Below are 15,890 nucleotides of genomic sequence, written 5' to 3'. Positions count from 1 at the left end.
CTGACTTAACAAGTGTTAAGTGCTTGTGCCATTACTCACATGTATTTAAGTCTCTTACATTGTTGTAATTTCTTCTTCCATTTCCACCCTTTTAAGAACTAAAAGAGGAAAACACAAAGAATTCCCCAAAATGTCTTGTAGCCTTTACAGAGTAAGGGCAAAACAAAGATAATATAAACTTCAGGGCATGAAGTCATTTAAGAAAGCTATAGTTTAAACTTTCTTCTATCCCTTGCTCCTACAGTTGCTACACAACAGACAGATATCAGAAACACAGCAAACAGGAGAAAGACCCTGGTCAATACATACACGTGGCTTAACGAAAGTGGGTTTGAGTTCCAAAAATAGGTAAGCTGCTCAGATTTAAACAATGTACAAAAAAGTCTCAACAACCCAGAAAATGATCAGGGATCCAAGAAGTAGGTAATGAGATTGTTCTGTATATTCTGTCAGTAGCCTTTTCTCACAGGATATTAGAAAAAAAATAAATCTTCTCTAGCAGATGGAGAGAAAGGAGGGGCACGGTAGAAAAGTATTTTGACAGGTAGGTATAAGTTAACATAATTCATACATTCCTATAGCTTTGGTAAGTGTAGCCTATTAGTGTGGGATGATGTAACCTACATGACAAGAGGTTTGAAAGTGAGGAAAGATGAAAGAAGATGCAAGATGAAAGAGCTACAGTATGTGATGTGCAACTTACACCATCATTCCTATCACCTCTGTCCCCCCCCACTTTCATAGATTAGGATTGAAACACAATCTGCGTAAAAGTATGAATATATTGAAGAAGCCAAAGGCAGCAACAGGGGGAGCAATAAAATTGGACAAGTATTTGAAGGTTACTTCAAAGAGTTTTACTCTAGAGAACAAAATTTGATACATTTTTTATCTGATTCTTTTTTTCCTCCTATGGTGCATTTGCTCATAACATTCCTTGAAAAAAACTATTTCACCTTCTTTCTGTGCATTGAGAAACAAAGACAGAAAATTCAGGAGATCACCTATTTACATCTTACTTTTTATTACTCACCATAAAAAAAAAAGAAGTAAATTTCAATATTTAATTCCAAATTCCAATACAAGTCATTACTACAGACTATTTCATTTTTTAACTCTCTTAGAATTAATAAATCATTCTATTGGTTTGACTAGCTTTTTTATTTGCTACCTTTAATATAAGACTAGTTGGAAGTTCTCCTGTCCATATTTATACTCGGAATGCATACTCACCAGATATAAAACAAAAGCAACATAATATTTTCATCCTTACATTTAAATGATATTTATCACATGAAGCTGTGTAACCTGGCAGTTTCACGTTACAGAACTTCAGTAAAAACTCAGACAAAAAAGCCTTCCAAATGCACATCTGTAACTTCATCCAAAGTGTTTACATAAGTCTCCAACAAGTGAACACAAGGCAGATGATTTTTTTTTTTTCCTAAAAAAGTTTTGGAGCCTTCTATCGCTATAAGCATGAACAATTTTATGGGCAGGATATTGCAAAACATATATATTCAGGATATGCATTTACCATGTTAATAGTATGCTTAAAAAGTAGGGATGTATTGAGTAATCAGACTTCTGTTATCTGGATTACTTTAACTTCTGGATGTGTAACCTGGGATAGCAGGAATAAGGTGGGCAAAGAAGGTTCAACATCATGTTGGTGCGTTACATCTAGCTAGATGACATATGGTTATAAATATTTCAACTTCTACAACTGTTTGTAAACAGCTTACTCAAAAATAATAGCATTAAAAAACCTGTAACTACATAATTTCAATGTTCTTGTCCCAATACACTGGTACATGAGGAAACCAGGACACAAATCCATAAAAACTCCAATATCTAGAAGTGCTTTTCCCTCCAGCCTATAGACCATTCTCTGGTACCTGCTGTTATATTCTGCACTCCCCACTCCTCATGGTGCCTTACATCTCCTGTGTCTCTGGGGAGACCTTGAGTCCTCTTCTCCTCATACATGGCCCTAGCAACCTGTGTAGCTGTACAATACCCTCCCTGTTTTAAATGTTTTTACAAATCTGCAGGATTTCTTCATGAAACAGCTTACGCAGTTACAGAAACAGCTAGAGACAAATTTTTTGCCAACATCTTGTCATCATCCATGCCTCCATAGGAATCACTACTGTAAGGCATTTGAAAATGTTAATTTGTTTTGAGAAACACAAGGGTTTTTTGTTTGTTTGTTTGTTAGCTTGTTCTGACTTTTTTTTTTTTTTTTGCATGCTGTAATATTTAAGGAACATTACAACTTTTAGAACAGTTGGTATCTCATATTGAGGCAAAATTAATATACTTTCAGCTGTCCTGCTTTGTATGAAGCTATTAAAGAACATTTATTATCTGCAAACAATAACTCACAACTCAAGACAGAATTACTATGTATGATTTTTTTTCCAAAGGGTACACAGATTTCTTTTATTTTGGCATTCTTTTTTCTCTTAGCATATTTTGTCCTTTTCATTTGGGTAGCCTCCAAAGCTCTGTCTTACGTCCCCTGTCTAGGTACTAAGAAACCCACAGATGAAATCAATAAAACAATTTAGACTGGAAGGAATCTCTGGACTTTATCCTGTCCAACCCCTGCTCACAGCAAGGTCAACTTAAGAGCTGGATCAAATTGTTCAGGATCTTGTTTGATTACCTCAATGGATGGACATTTCACAATATCGTGGAGCAACCTGTGCTAGTGTTCGACTGTCCTCACCATGAAAAATCTTTTTCAGTATATCCAGTTGGAATTGTCCTTCCTGCATCTTGTGTCTTTTGGCCCTAATCCTTTTGCTGGGCATCTCTGAGAAGACTGGCTCTGCCTACTCTATAACCTCCCATTAGGTAACTGAAGTCAGCAATTAGATCCCCCCAGCACTGGACTTCTGAGACTGGAGAAATGTAGGTCTCCATCTCTCCTGCTCCACAGTGCTCCAGCTCCTTTGCTATCTTCATGGTTCTCAGCCAAACGGACTCCAGTAAGTCCCTATCTTTCTGAGGGGTCAAAAAGGACACAGTAATCCAGAGGGGAGTGAAAGTTACATTTTGTCTCAGTTTCTTATTATTCAGATGTATGTAGAGGAAGCCAGGTATTTAACTTCTACTTTTTTCTCAGTATCTGCAGGCCACAAGGAATTCTTGCCAATTCTGCAGCTAGTTGCTCTTTTGGGGAAAGGCCTCAAAAGAGGAGTTTCTTATCGATTTAGAGTAACAATAACAGTAGCATTCCACAACTATCTCAAAAATTAAATAATCATGTTTTCCCTTCTAGGATGCATGTATATCCCATGCATCCTGCTTTAACTTCTAAAAATAATCAGTCTAAATCTAACAAATGTAATATATTTGAAGCAGTATATATTTTTAGGCGAAACATAGTTAATAAAGGAAAATAACTCTCTCTAAGATGGGGTATGTTAGCTATCTATCCTCTCCAGTTGTCTAACTTATTTTAAAGGAACCTATCAGCAAGGTATCTGATCTATTTTCACAGAAGGCATTCTATAAAGCTTCTATGTTGCACATAAAAGTGTTTGTGAGGCTCACCAAATATAATTCTGGTTCAGAGCTGATAGGACATCCCTACTTTGTATTCAGTTTATAAACTGTTCTTTGAGTACAGATTGATTGTAAAGAAATGAGAAAAAGACTAAATGAAAAGTTGCAACAATTTCAAGTCTGATCAATTGAAAGTAAAGATTGAAAATTCCTTTTACCAGTCTGTTCACATATTTGTTCTCTGAAACAGCTCTCAAAGGAAAGGGCTAGATAAATAACATTTAATTATAGATTCAGGGTTCCTAGCCTGAGAACTAGAAAGAGAGACAGAAATATTGGTCATAGTGGCACAAATATATCCCTGTTATAATTCTAACACAACCTATAATCTTGAATTAGATCCACAGAATACAAACTTGAACAGAATTTCTGTAATAATTAAGCAGAAAAAATAAAAATTTTATGAAAGAATAATTATTCAATAAAAATCACGCACAAATGATAACAACAAGGTTCAAACTGCCTCAAAGGATTTTTTCCAAAATAAGTAAGACCTGTTCAGAACTATACTCCCATATCTAGCTCTGGGAAATGAAAATCTAACGTCTCACTAGCTTACTAAACAGCTTTTCTCACTTGCAAAGTCTCAGGAGTCTTTGTAGCTTGGAATCATCTGTACCTTTAGAAAGCAACAAACAAAACAATTACATGAACGTAGCCTGATCATTTAATCTGGAGTTTTGTAGTGCCTTCAGCTTCAAACACTAATTGTTCAATGTTCTGTTCTCCAGCATACATTCACAAGCAATTCCCATGAGCCTGAAAGTCCTTGCTGATTACCCTAATGATATCCATCACTGCCCTCATATCATCTAGGTCTGTGATTTCACCTCTGTTACTCCCATATGGCCAGTCTTTGCTGAAGACTGCCATCATTTTGGTCTTATCCAGACACTCCCCTAGCCTTCCCCAAGAGAGAGAGTCCAAACCACCATAGTCTTCATTTCAGAAAACAGTAATTCTGATGGAGCAGGAAAAGCAGCTTCCAGAATTGCAGGCTACAAAAGTTCTCCTGACAGAACATATATCCTTTTCCAAAAGACACAGGTATAAGGGCAAGGTGACCCGCTTACTCGGGGCATATTTTACCCAGCTGCTGGGGCTTTCACAGTGCAATCACAGCATCAACCATTTATATAATCAAAACATAACCTTTCAACCCAAATAATATGTTATCTTGTGGAACACTAACAGGAGAGTATCATCTGTCCTAAGGGTGAAACAAAGCAAGTGTAAAGTTCATTCCACGTATTCTGGCTGATTTGTACATCTGATCTGGACCATTATTCTTCATCTAGGTGAATGTACGGCACTGAGAAAACGTGTTAGCTATCACCTGATAAAGCTGTAGCCTAGCTTTGAAGAAAGATGTATTGATAATTTTGTGATGCCCTTGCAATAGGCAAGTTAACAGTATGCTCTCTAACTCCAGTGGGCTCTTACAGCACAGTGCCTTCTAGAAACATAGTGCTGATGTCTGGGATGGTATATTAAAAAACAAGATTGACTGCAGGCTATTTATAAGTACTTCTGCTTGTGCACTGTAAAAACTGAAACAGTTTAAACTGAGAAAATGCACTGACTTGATGTCATTAGTTTCTCCTTCAACAGAAAATTGACCAACTCCCCCCGAACAATAGCTAGGCAGAAGGAAAAGAAAAGCAAAAACAGTGATGTCAAAAATTAGCTAAAAGAAAATCACAGTATTTCAAAATTGCTTTCTATCTTGGAGATGTTTTAATATGAGCAAATTTGCTTTCTGATTAACAGATTCCATATATTACACTTAGATCTCTTGCCTGGTCCTCAAATATGCAAGTGTTAAAAGTGAAACGGAAAAACACGTATATCCTTTTAATATAATAGACAGCTGAAATGGTGTGGCAATACTTCCTTTTTATCCTGACTTGAGGCTTTACTTATTGCTGAAGCACTGAAGTGACAGTTCTCTTAAAAATCTCTACTTCATGGGAAAAAATAAAAGTACTAAACTTTTTTCACACAATGAACAATGAAATCAACAAAATGAGTGATGGCAAATGCACAGGCAAATACAAAAAGATTTTTAGACCACAATATTTGAGACATCTTTGAGAAATGAATATATATATGAAGGGTGATATGCTGATATATGCTTCTGTTATTGTGCCTGTGAATAAAAATCTTGGATGTTTTTTAGAAGATGGCAAAAAATGCAGCACTCAGATAATATCAACATAATTAAATCAATAGAATTACCTTAAATTCTTGAAAAAGTATCACCACATGAATGTGCAAACTCATCCTCAGTTTGCTTTCTGGTGTAAGAATATGAGGTGGATGACCTGTGATATTGATAGAACAAGGGGGAATGGTTTAAAACTAAACAAGATGAAATTTAAATATACATTAGGAAGAAATTCTTCACACAGAGGGTGGTGAGGCACTGGAACAGGCTGTCCAGAGAGACTGTGGATGCCCCATCCCTGGAAGTGTTTAAGGCCAGGTTGGATGGGGCCCTGGGCACCCTGATGTAATGATATGCATCCCTGCACATGGCAGGGGGGTTGAAACTGGACGGCCTTTAAGGTCCCTTCTAACCTAAGCCATTCTATGATTGCATCATTCTATCTGGAGGCAGGCAGAAGGAGGCAGATTAAGAGAAACAACAGAACGCTTGGAAATCTTAGTGGAGTTGGAGCAATAATTACAAATAAGCCTCTCACTAAACTAAACATTTTCCAATACATACTTTTTATATGCATCATAACAAATAGTCCCAGATTAATTCAGGATATGTCCTTCCTTAAACTGAGTAAAAGCATCATTATCTACATCAAATTATGTATATATAAAAAATATTTTTTCATCTTTTACTATACTTTTTGATTGTCATACTTTTTATTTTTTATAGTGGCAAAACAGTTTTGCGAATTAGATCATCAGTCTGTGCTTCTTAAAGGATGGTACTGTAGCCCAGGCTTGTTTACTAAATTGTTAATATCACTGATATGAATTTTAAGTCCTTACTAGATTTGGAACATTATTTTTATCATTTGCAGTATTCTAAAATTAAAACAGGCACTGTTCAACAGACAGCCTGTCAATAGAGTCTGTGACATTCAAATAATAAGAATTTCCTACCTTAAACGTGCTACTAAACTATTGGATAAGGTCTTAATTCCAGTGTTACCAGGCAACGTGTTTACAACATCAAATGTAATTTTTATTCTCTGTGAATGTTTTGAATATTCTGATCACCAGTTTCTGGTCTCCTCCATCATTTGCTGACTGTCATTACACTGGATATTTGTGCACAACAGAGTTTAGCAAACTGTCCAAGTTTCCTTTAGGCCAAAGTTAAATCTATGATGAAAACTAAAGTTTCTGAACAAACACCCACCTGGAAAAGATGTGGGTGAAGAATTAATCCAAAGGATTAGCTAGTAAACAACAAAAGGAGGTTTCCCCCAGCCACATAAAGGACTGGTGAAAAAGCCAGAGAGTGAATGTAGAAGATGTCCTCTAATGGTTCAGTTTGAATTTTCTTTTTTTTACTGAAAGGACCAGAGCTTGGCTGACACAAATTTGTTTCAATTTGTTTCAAAATATTTCATAACTGGAATTTAGAGTTATTCTCTTGCCCCTATTATTCTCTATCCTGAGAATAAACTGAAAAATGAGCATTTATCTTTTTTTTTCAGTTCTAGTCTATTGCATTAGTCACAAGACTGGTCTTGATGTCTTGTTCAATAAGCACTCACATTTTTGATTTTACTTATACTGGGTATACTAGCATACCTGATTTGGCTTATTTTTAAGACAAATTTTCCTATTAACTGTGACTATAAACCAAAATCAATCAACCTTGTATGTATGTAACGGTTCACGGCTTTTGTACTTGTGTTTGAAAATGTATCAGATTGAAATGCTCAATGTAGTATTCAACTCTGTTCACATTGTTCCTTTCAAACATGACACACAAATGAGAATAGTTTATTACTGATGTTGGCCCATTAAGAAATCTGTCTTATGCTTGCACTGTATTTTATCGAGTCCATGGAAAAGTTGACAAAAGAGACCCATTTTCCTGTATTTGCGTCTGTAGACAGTATCCATTTTCTAAGCATCAGACAACACACATTGGTCCTCTGAGCTTTGCTTTTCATATCCCAAACTTCTAGTCAATGTATGAAAAAGAAAAAGAGATGCTTAGTTAATAATGAAACTATTCCAAAGATTGAATGACTTGCAAATATAATAAATTGGTAATTGGGCGGGGAGGTTACCCGAAATTTATGCATCTGTTCTTTTCTACAGAAATGTCATAGCATTCTTATGCCTGAATTTCATTTTTACAGCCAAATCCACCTCTAGTCTAATTACTAAATTTTATTGCATATGATGGAAGTATAGTTAATACAAGTTGACACATTATTTCCTTCTGTTGTAGTCATTGCTACATATTTTAAACCTTTACACCAAAATATGGGACCTCCATTTACTGTAAAAGGGCATGAGCCTCTCCCATATCAAGAACTAAATTATGAAATTCAAACAAAATCAAGTGGGATTCCACTCAGCTACACTAAATACAGACTTTTTTTCACAAAAGCAACTGTTGGTCTTCCTCCTTTTTCTCTGTTGCTAGCATTTTAATGTAACCACACAACCTATTTCCTTAAAAAACAAACAAAAAGCCTCTTGTTTTTTTGAAAAAAAAATCTAACAGACTATTTTCAAAATGTAGAAATCACAGCAAAAATTATTTCTCATCTGTTTTATGCTTAACTAAAAATTAAAAATTATGTAGCAATTACGAGGGTTTTTTTAAGCAAAACAAAAATCTCTGAAAAAAAAATCACTAGGCACTAAAAAAATAAAATGCCTGAGTTGTTAGTGTCTGTGAATTGCCTACTGTGCCCAGGCAGTAATGTTTTATAATGTGTATGTCTATATCACTATAATGACAGCACCATGCTTCAGATCAACTGGATACTAATTACAGATTTACCTGATAGACTGGAATGGCTCCCAAGGAGCTGTTGCACTCTATTTAGCAAATAAGTGATTCTCCTAAAAGCTGCACAAGGACTTGTAATGCTAAATAATCTCATCTGGATACCATTTTGTAACACACTTTTTTAAAAAAAGTTTTGATGAACTTGCGATAATACCTTGCTAATATGCAGCAGGATCACTGCAGATGCTTGGAGCTCCAGACTGGGAATCTGCTTGAACTCAAGAAGCCTATTTGAAGCCCTTGAAGCTCCTCAAATGTCTGATCTAATGCCTCTTCTAACACTGTGAAAAGCAAGAATTTTCCATGTCATGAAATACGCGACATTCATTGAAGTTATGAAGCAGAATATTACCCCCCCCACAAAAAAAAAAATTAAAATAAATTCTTCAAACAAACCATAATCTCATGACAGCAATAAATTGAGAAAGCAAAAAGAATAAGCAGGTTCAAAAAATGTGGGCAGAAAAGATGAGCATGGGGAACAGAGCCAGCACACCTTCAACATATAGGTCTGGACACAAGTTTACAGTCACAAGTAATCTAAAGTATTCATTTTCTAGAAGTACGAGGATGGGTTGATGGAATAATTGCTTTAAAGACCGTAAGTACTTTCTGCTGATTTTTCACATCAGTTCAGGCTCATATGGATCCCACAGTGTGTATTCTAACTCCCACTATATAACATAAGCAATCCCACTGCATCGCTGTGGGAAGGTGTTACTCAATGTGTGCAGAGTATCAGGTTGTGAGCTGTAATCATTATTTACACAAACTTGGAAAGCCGTACAGAAAGAATAACAAAGACCATTTTTAATGAACGCTCTCTAAAGAAGTCATTAATTTGGTCATGACCTGTTACTGAAAATGTAATCAGTGAAATGTAAAAAAGGTTTTATACTCACTATAACTGCCTCCCTTTAAAGTAATAGTAATAACAAAAACACCTACAGTAAAGGCTTGTTAACTCAGTGTGGGATATATGATCTCTTTTCCAGTTTAAAGTAAAGAAATTATTCTGAGACAACATCAAGAAGAATTAGACCTTGCTTACACTCATTACATCTTTTTGTTTCAAAAGCACAGTAGCATAATCAATTGTTCCCATCTGATTTGGAAAATCAACACTTACAGTTCCTGTTATGAATCATCATTCCTCTGGTCTATCACTTGAAACAAATATGTTTTTCTGCTCTTTGATTGTTCTTGTCTTTCAGGTTTTCACTTCTGGATAATAAAATGTACACCACTAGCTAAACTAAATAATTTGGTGAAATCTGAAATATGTACCATGGGCAAATAAACAGAAATTAAACTGAAACAAATTAAAACACTACAAAATATACTTCAGTTTATAAATGTTGTATTCAGATTACATTTTGACAGATTTTTGTCATTTACCTAAGCTGTGTCTCATCTTAATCTACAGGACATTTCAAGATTTGTCTCTAAATAATTTACACCGCATCCAAGCTGCTGGTAGCAAAATCCATCGTGCTCTGCCGGATCCAAATTAAATCACTGGATATGGGGAAGAAAAAGGGAGAATAGGATGAATTCAAAAGTTGTGACAGAATTTTCATAGACATATGATATTTCTTACTTCTCACACTTTAGGTTTTTTTTCCTGATGTGTTAGTCATGAAAAAAAAAATGCAAATGGTTACTAGTCTATAATTTATCATTACAGATCAGATCCCGACTTCAGAACGCTTAGTATCTTTTCCCTTCCTGTTGAGATTTATTCAACAGAACTAATCTGAAAACAAGGTAACATTCAACATCAGTAATTTAAGCACGCTCTCTCATTTTCCTCAAATACTTCTGGGGTTTGTTGCAGTGATTTTTGGCTTTTATATAAAAAATACTAGTAAAATGTACAAATAAACATACAATACTGAAGTGAGTCCATACAGCAGACTAAAAACAAGACATTCCTGGAAAAAAATAAGTCAAGGCCAGAAATATTCATTGCTGCAAGAATTCCTTGATCCCAGGCAGTACAGAGTAAGTATAAAAGATCTAGTGTGAATTAAGCTTTATCACATCATAATTAGTTACCCTGTGGCAAGAATGATAGATCTGCATAGTAATTTCCTTAGAATTATAAGTTTTGTATTTATCTATTGATTTATTTACTTTTTATAGTACATAGGTCTGTGTTTTTCAAAGTTTTAAAGGTTCAGGTCTTTTCAATTTCCTCACACATGATTGCCAAAACACCAAAAGCCATGGAGATAGCTCAAGAAATGATTAGTAAAAAGCTCCGTTTTTTAATTATTGTTGACTTTATCTAATTACTGCATGTTGCTTTACACTCAGATATACATGCATGTATACAAAAGACTTGCACCTTCCCTCACAGAGGACAAAATTACAGTAACTCCTGCAATCTGATTGAATATAATAGGATTATCTGCTCAATCTATTCACCCTGTGCCGCCACAAATGCTTCTTAAAATCAATAGTTATACTTAATAAAGAGCTGCAGAATGCATGACTATTAAGAACAAGATAAAAATGTAAAACACTACGCACTTTTGAGGTTTATTTTCGGTAAACAAAGCCTTTTCTTTTTCTCAAAAAAAAAAAAAAAACCAAGAACACATTATATTTTAATGCTATAAAAGCTTTTAAATGGGATTTTCTAAGGAATCCAAGGAGATCAGACACCTATTCCCTTAAGCTCCTTTGAAAATTGTAGCATTTATCTTCAGAAGTGCTTACAGCTAGCTGGAGAGAGTCTGGCTGAAAGGATCCCATCAGGATTTTGCAACCCCGAAGTCATGTAAATTGTACCACCCTCTTGATCTGCTGGAGCTTTGAAGTCATATGGGCAACATTTCTGCTGCAAAAATGTCAAGTGTCCCCTACCATGTCCTAAAAGGCATCAAGTCAAAAATCCAATCAAAAGGGTTCTCAATTTGGTTGAGCTGAGAAGATTCACAATGAGGGGTTAACCATGTACTTCTGTAACCAGAAGCCACATGCTACCAACAATGGACTTGCCTCTCAAGCCGCCCCAGCCTGGGCAACCCTGGGCACTCACAGACCCTCTGGAAAATGTGCAGGCGGCAACTATGAAAAGCCGATGGCACTGAGAGGAACTGCAGCAGGCCTGAGGAAGCTGGAGGATAAGACAGCTTTAAAGTGTACCTTTCAATGTTAGTTATATTGATAGAAAATAGCATTGAGGTTAGCATACCCATGGTTTTGTATTGCTGGGAAAAACTGTCCCAAAAATCAGTTGGTCCACATCAATTGAAAGCTGGAAAACTGGAATAAAAAAGGGGACACAAGCAAGATGAAAATCATATATGGTGATTTGTGAGGGACTCTTCTATCTAAATCTTATTTCTGGTGATCTGGTTAATGTAGATCTTTCCTGACAGCATTCCCACAGTGTCAGAATTTGGAAGCAAATGGTCTGGTTTCTTTTCTTGTAAATTACAACCAAATATATTAAACACAACTTCTTACTAAGACAGTATCATTTTTAGTGAATGGACACAGAGTAAGCCTTTCAAAAACTGTAGCTTGGAATAGGCACACTCAATACTACTCATGCAGTTTTGTTGAACAAATGCAGACGTGTGACAGCTCTGAGCAATTCAAATTGATTCTTGTGCTGACAATGCTATTATGTTTGTAAAGGTTTATTAACATTGATTGAATTTGTTTATATAGCTTGGAAACTACCAACTGTTGCTCTCAAAGTCTGGTTATCTTTGTTTTGTGTATGTATGCATGGAAAGGTGAATTTTCCAATACATTTTTTGTATTTTAGCATTAGAGAAAATACCTAAGAGGTATGTAATACAGGAACTATACAGACTTTCAAAATTGCGAAAGTGCATTAAGCATATGTCTTAGAGTAAGAAAAGTAATTGCTCATACATTAAAATTTTGATTCTTCTGCAAAACACTTGATCCCTAAAGAAACAATTTCAATAAAAAAATATATTCCATGGCATGCTTAGAACAAGGAAGTCAAGCACAGAGAGCCTCCTTTCATGCATCATTTTTGATTGTCCTACTTTGCTGTGTCAGGAACAGCAGTGACAGCTTAAGCGTTAAAGCTTTTTGACATTGCAACAAACCAAAGCCTAGTTTCACATTTTGGAATTTATTTTATACCACATCTGTACGATAAACGAAATTGGGAGTTTTCAGCATTCTCAAACAATAGCAGCCACTGGGAACTGTTTTCAGAGATGATGTTTCCTTCGTGTAAGGATTCTCACTAGCTGAGTAGAAAAAACACACTTGATAGCCAGCTCCAGCAGCCAGGCTGGCCAACACAATTATTGCACATTCTGTCAGCACATTTCCTCCCTTCAGCTTTACTCCTCCAATCTTTTTCAATATTGTTAAAATGAGCAATCATTTGTGATTCAGAATCCCAAAAAAGGCAGAAACCAACAATTCCCAATGGCTATAAATTATTAATGCAATTGTGCCAATCACACAGAGCTTAGTGCTTTTAAAAATGGAATGAGATTATCTGCACAGTTATTTTCAATCAGATTCATCTCTTATTAGGGGGCATTATGCATATGGCTTACTTTCAGTGAGCTATCTTCTTTAAAAAAAGATTATTGCACAGTCATTTCTTGTGAAATACTATGCAAGCTCTAAATTTACATACCAAATCAATTTTTTGTTTCTGGAAATAATTATAAGTAATAGATATTTTCTTTTGTAGATTCTTTTGAATATAAAAACCTGTTCTGTTCTCAGTTGTTATTCCTATTGAAATAATAGGAATTTAGGTCCTTGCTTTGAGGAGGTCCCAATTTACACCAGACTAACAAACATATAGCCAGATGTGGTGGCTGTGGCATACCTTTTTTTTTTCCTGGAACTCAAATATTTTCTTAGTCAGCAAAAATGTTACTAGAAAACTCTACAACAAGCTTAACCGCCTTACTTTATCTGGGCCAAAAAACAGTGCTTTCTTTCCAAGACCCTTGCTTTTTGCATTAAGCATCAGATTATTTTATCTCTTACGTTGATGGAAAAAGTGATCTTTAAAGCACTGAGCTGTCAAAATACTGCATCAGGATTTTGCTATATTCTTTTACATACTTTAGCTCTGTATTTCAAGTACTGGCAATCATCATATTGAACACATCTACAATATGGAGAACTGACTGATTGTGGTGGTCATATGCCATGGTGCCATTTAACAACATGTATTCCCATCTGTGAATTCTCTTTCTGGCATTTGGCTTGTACTTTATTTTTTCCATCTAAAATTCTGGTAGTAGTTTCTCACTATTATTCTGATAACAGTGTGGGTCAAACTCATTCCACTGTGAATGTGCATTTGTACTTGCAGAGAGTGAGTGATTGATTGGTATCAGGCAGAAGTGACTTCTCTTGTTACATTTCTGGCATGTTATTCTGTGGTTAATCAGCTCTACTGAATGTCAGTCAAACCTACCAGATGTGACTCTAATGGATAGCTGCTAGTTGCCTGATGTCTGTTTTGTCACTGATGTGGACAGAGTGCTCCTGAAAGTTACAAAGAAATAAAAAAGAAAAATAAAAAGGGCATAAAGCTTAGCAAATAACAGCAAACTGTATCTAGAAAGTAAAAAGTAGCTGTATTCCTATATCTCTATGTGATCTCTGCTTTTAAATATACAGTCAGCTGATTTGTTCAATATGAATTAATCACAGGACTATCTGCCCTTGTTTAATCAGGAAAGATTAATGCAAAATAGTACTTGGGATTTTTTGGCATGTCCTGTAGGGGGTAAAAGACTGTTATTAATTTTTTAGTTATTTAAATCCTTAAGAGTTCTGGAACATATGCGTTATGAATAATCTTCAAAAACATCACAGAAACTTGAATCATGACTATACCTTTTAGCTTGAAGAAAAGTACCACCAAAGTGAACTCTGCTATGAAGAGAAAAAGGAAAATCATTCTGTCCCAAACCAAGCTTAAAATTCAGTCATGCTGGTCTGAAAGGACTGAAATTACTTTCATTTAATTAAAAAACATAAACCCATTCAGTTTTAGAACCAGTATGAATCAAAGACTGCAACTTGAAATATCCCAAGATTACTTTTCCATTCTGGTTTACAGACAAGATTGGCCCTGGAATTACCAGATATTTGACAATCATCAGATTGAAATTTCCAGCTTTTATTAATAAGATATGTGGTTAGATCAACCAAATTGTAGACATCTAAACATAAGGATATTTATTCAAATATAATTTTTAGCAATTCTGCATCCAATTCCACTGGAGCAAAACTTTAATATATCCAAACAAACCACATACACATTTTTTTAAAAGGTCAATTATTCACTGTTGTTTAAGACTGTATTATACTGATGTTTTACTTATCATATAAACAAACTTCTATTGTGTATTTGCCAGTAGCAGTTAAATCTGCCGCCTGCACAGTTCACTTATTCTCCTCATTCATTAGCTGCAGTGATGTTTGTTTCAGAAGGATTTGGCTTCAGAAAGCCTGCCTGTAATTTGAAAAGAAAAGTAAAATGTGTAACGCACTCAGCCAAACGCTGTTCATTGCATTCAGTTTTACTAAAACCACCAGGACCACCTAAATTAGTTCAGCGTCAGTCCTGCTTGTTATAGAGCCTAAGCAAGCAGACTTTGAAACTACCTCCACATTTTCCTGATCTTCCTTTTCTAAAGGATTAGAAATATGTTTGGAAAAAATACATCTCAAAGATCAGGATGAACTTGGTAGGTGAGCTAGTTTCAGGAACTGCTACAAATAGCTACTTCTGTTTTCTGATTTTTTTATTTATTTTTTTTTCTCCTGATCAGCCTGAATTTTAAGATGGTAGAATTGATTAATTCTAGTTTCTAAAATGGAAATTGAATCCAAAATTGAACTCTGACTGGGAAATTCCAGGACATGTTCTTGTCCTAGCACAAACCTATAACTGCTGACAATATTATCTTCAAATCCATTCCCATTTTGGAGATTGAAATGATGCATACAATGTCTAATTGGGAAAATCAGGCAAGCAACTTTTCGAAGTGACATCTTAAAGGATATAACAAAATAAGATTTTTTAAATCTGTTTTAAAGCAAACTGCAGTTTAAATTGAACATGAATTATAAACCTAGCAATGAGAATGGAGATGGTAATTGTGGTTCATTTCTGATCACTCAGTGACTATGAACCTTTCTCTTCTGACACCTTAGAAAATATATAGATATACACCCAATGCAAAGCACAGATTAACCTTAATTCACTGACCTAAAACATTTATGTGCTTTTAATTTTCAGTGAAAATGACACAGTATTTTAAACACACCCAAA

This window comes from Anser brachyrhynchus, assembly GCF_964034855.1.
Source record: "Anser brachyrhynchus genome assembly, chromosome: 15".
In the NCBI taxonomy this organism is placed as follows: domain Eukaryota; kingdom Metazoa; phylum Chordata; class Aves; order Anseriformes; family Anatidae; genus Anser; species Anser brachyrhynchus.
This window is presented reverse-complemented; position numbering follows the sequence as displayed.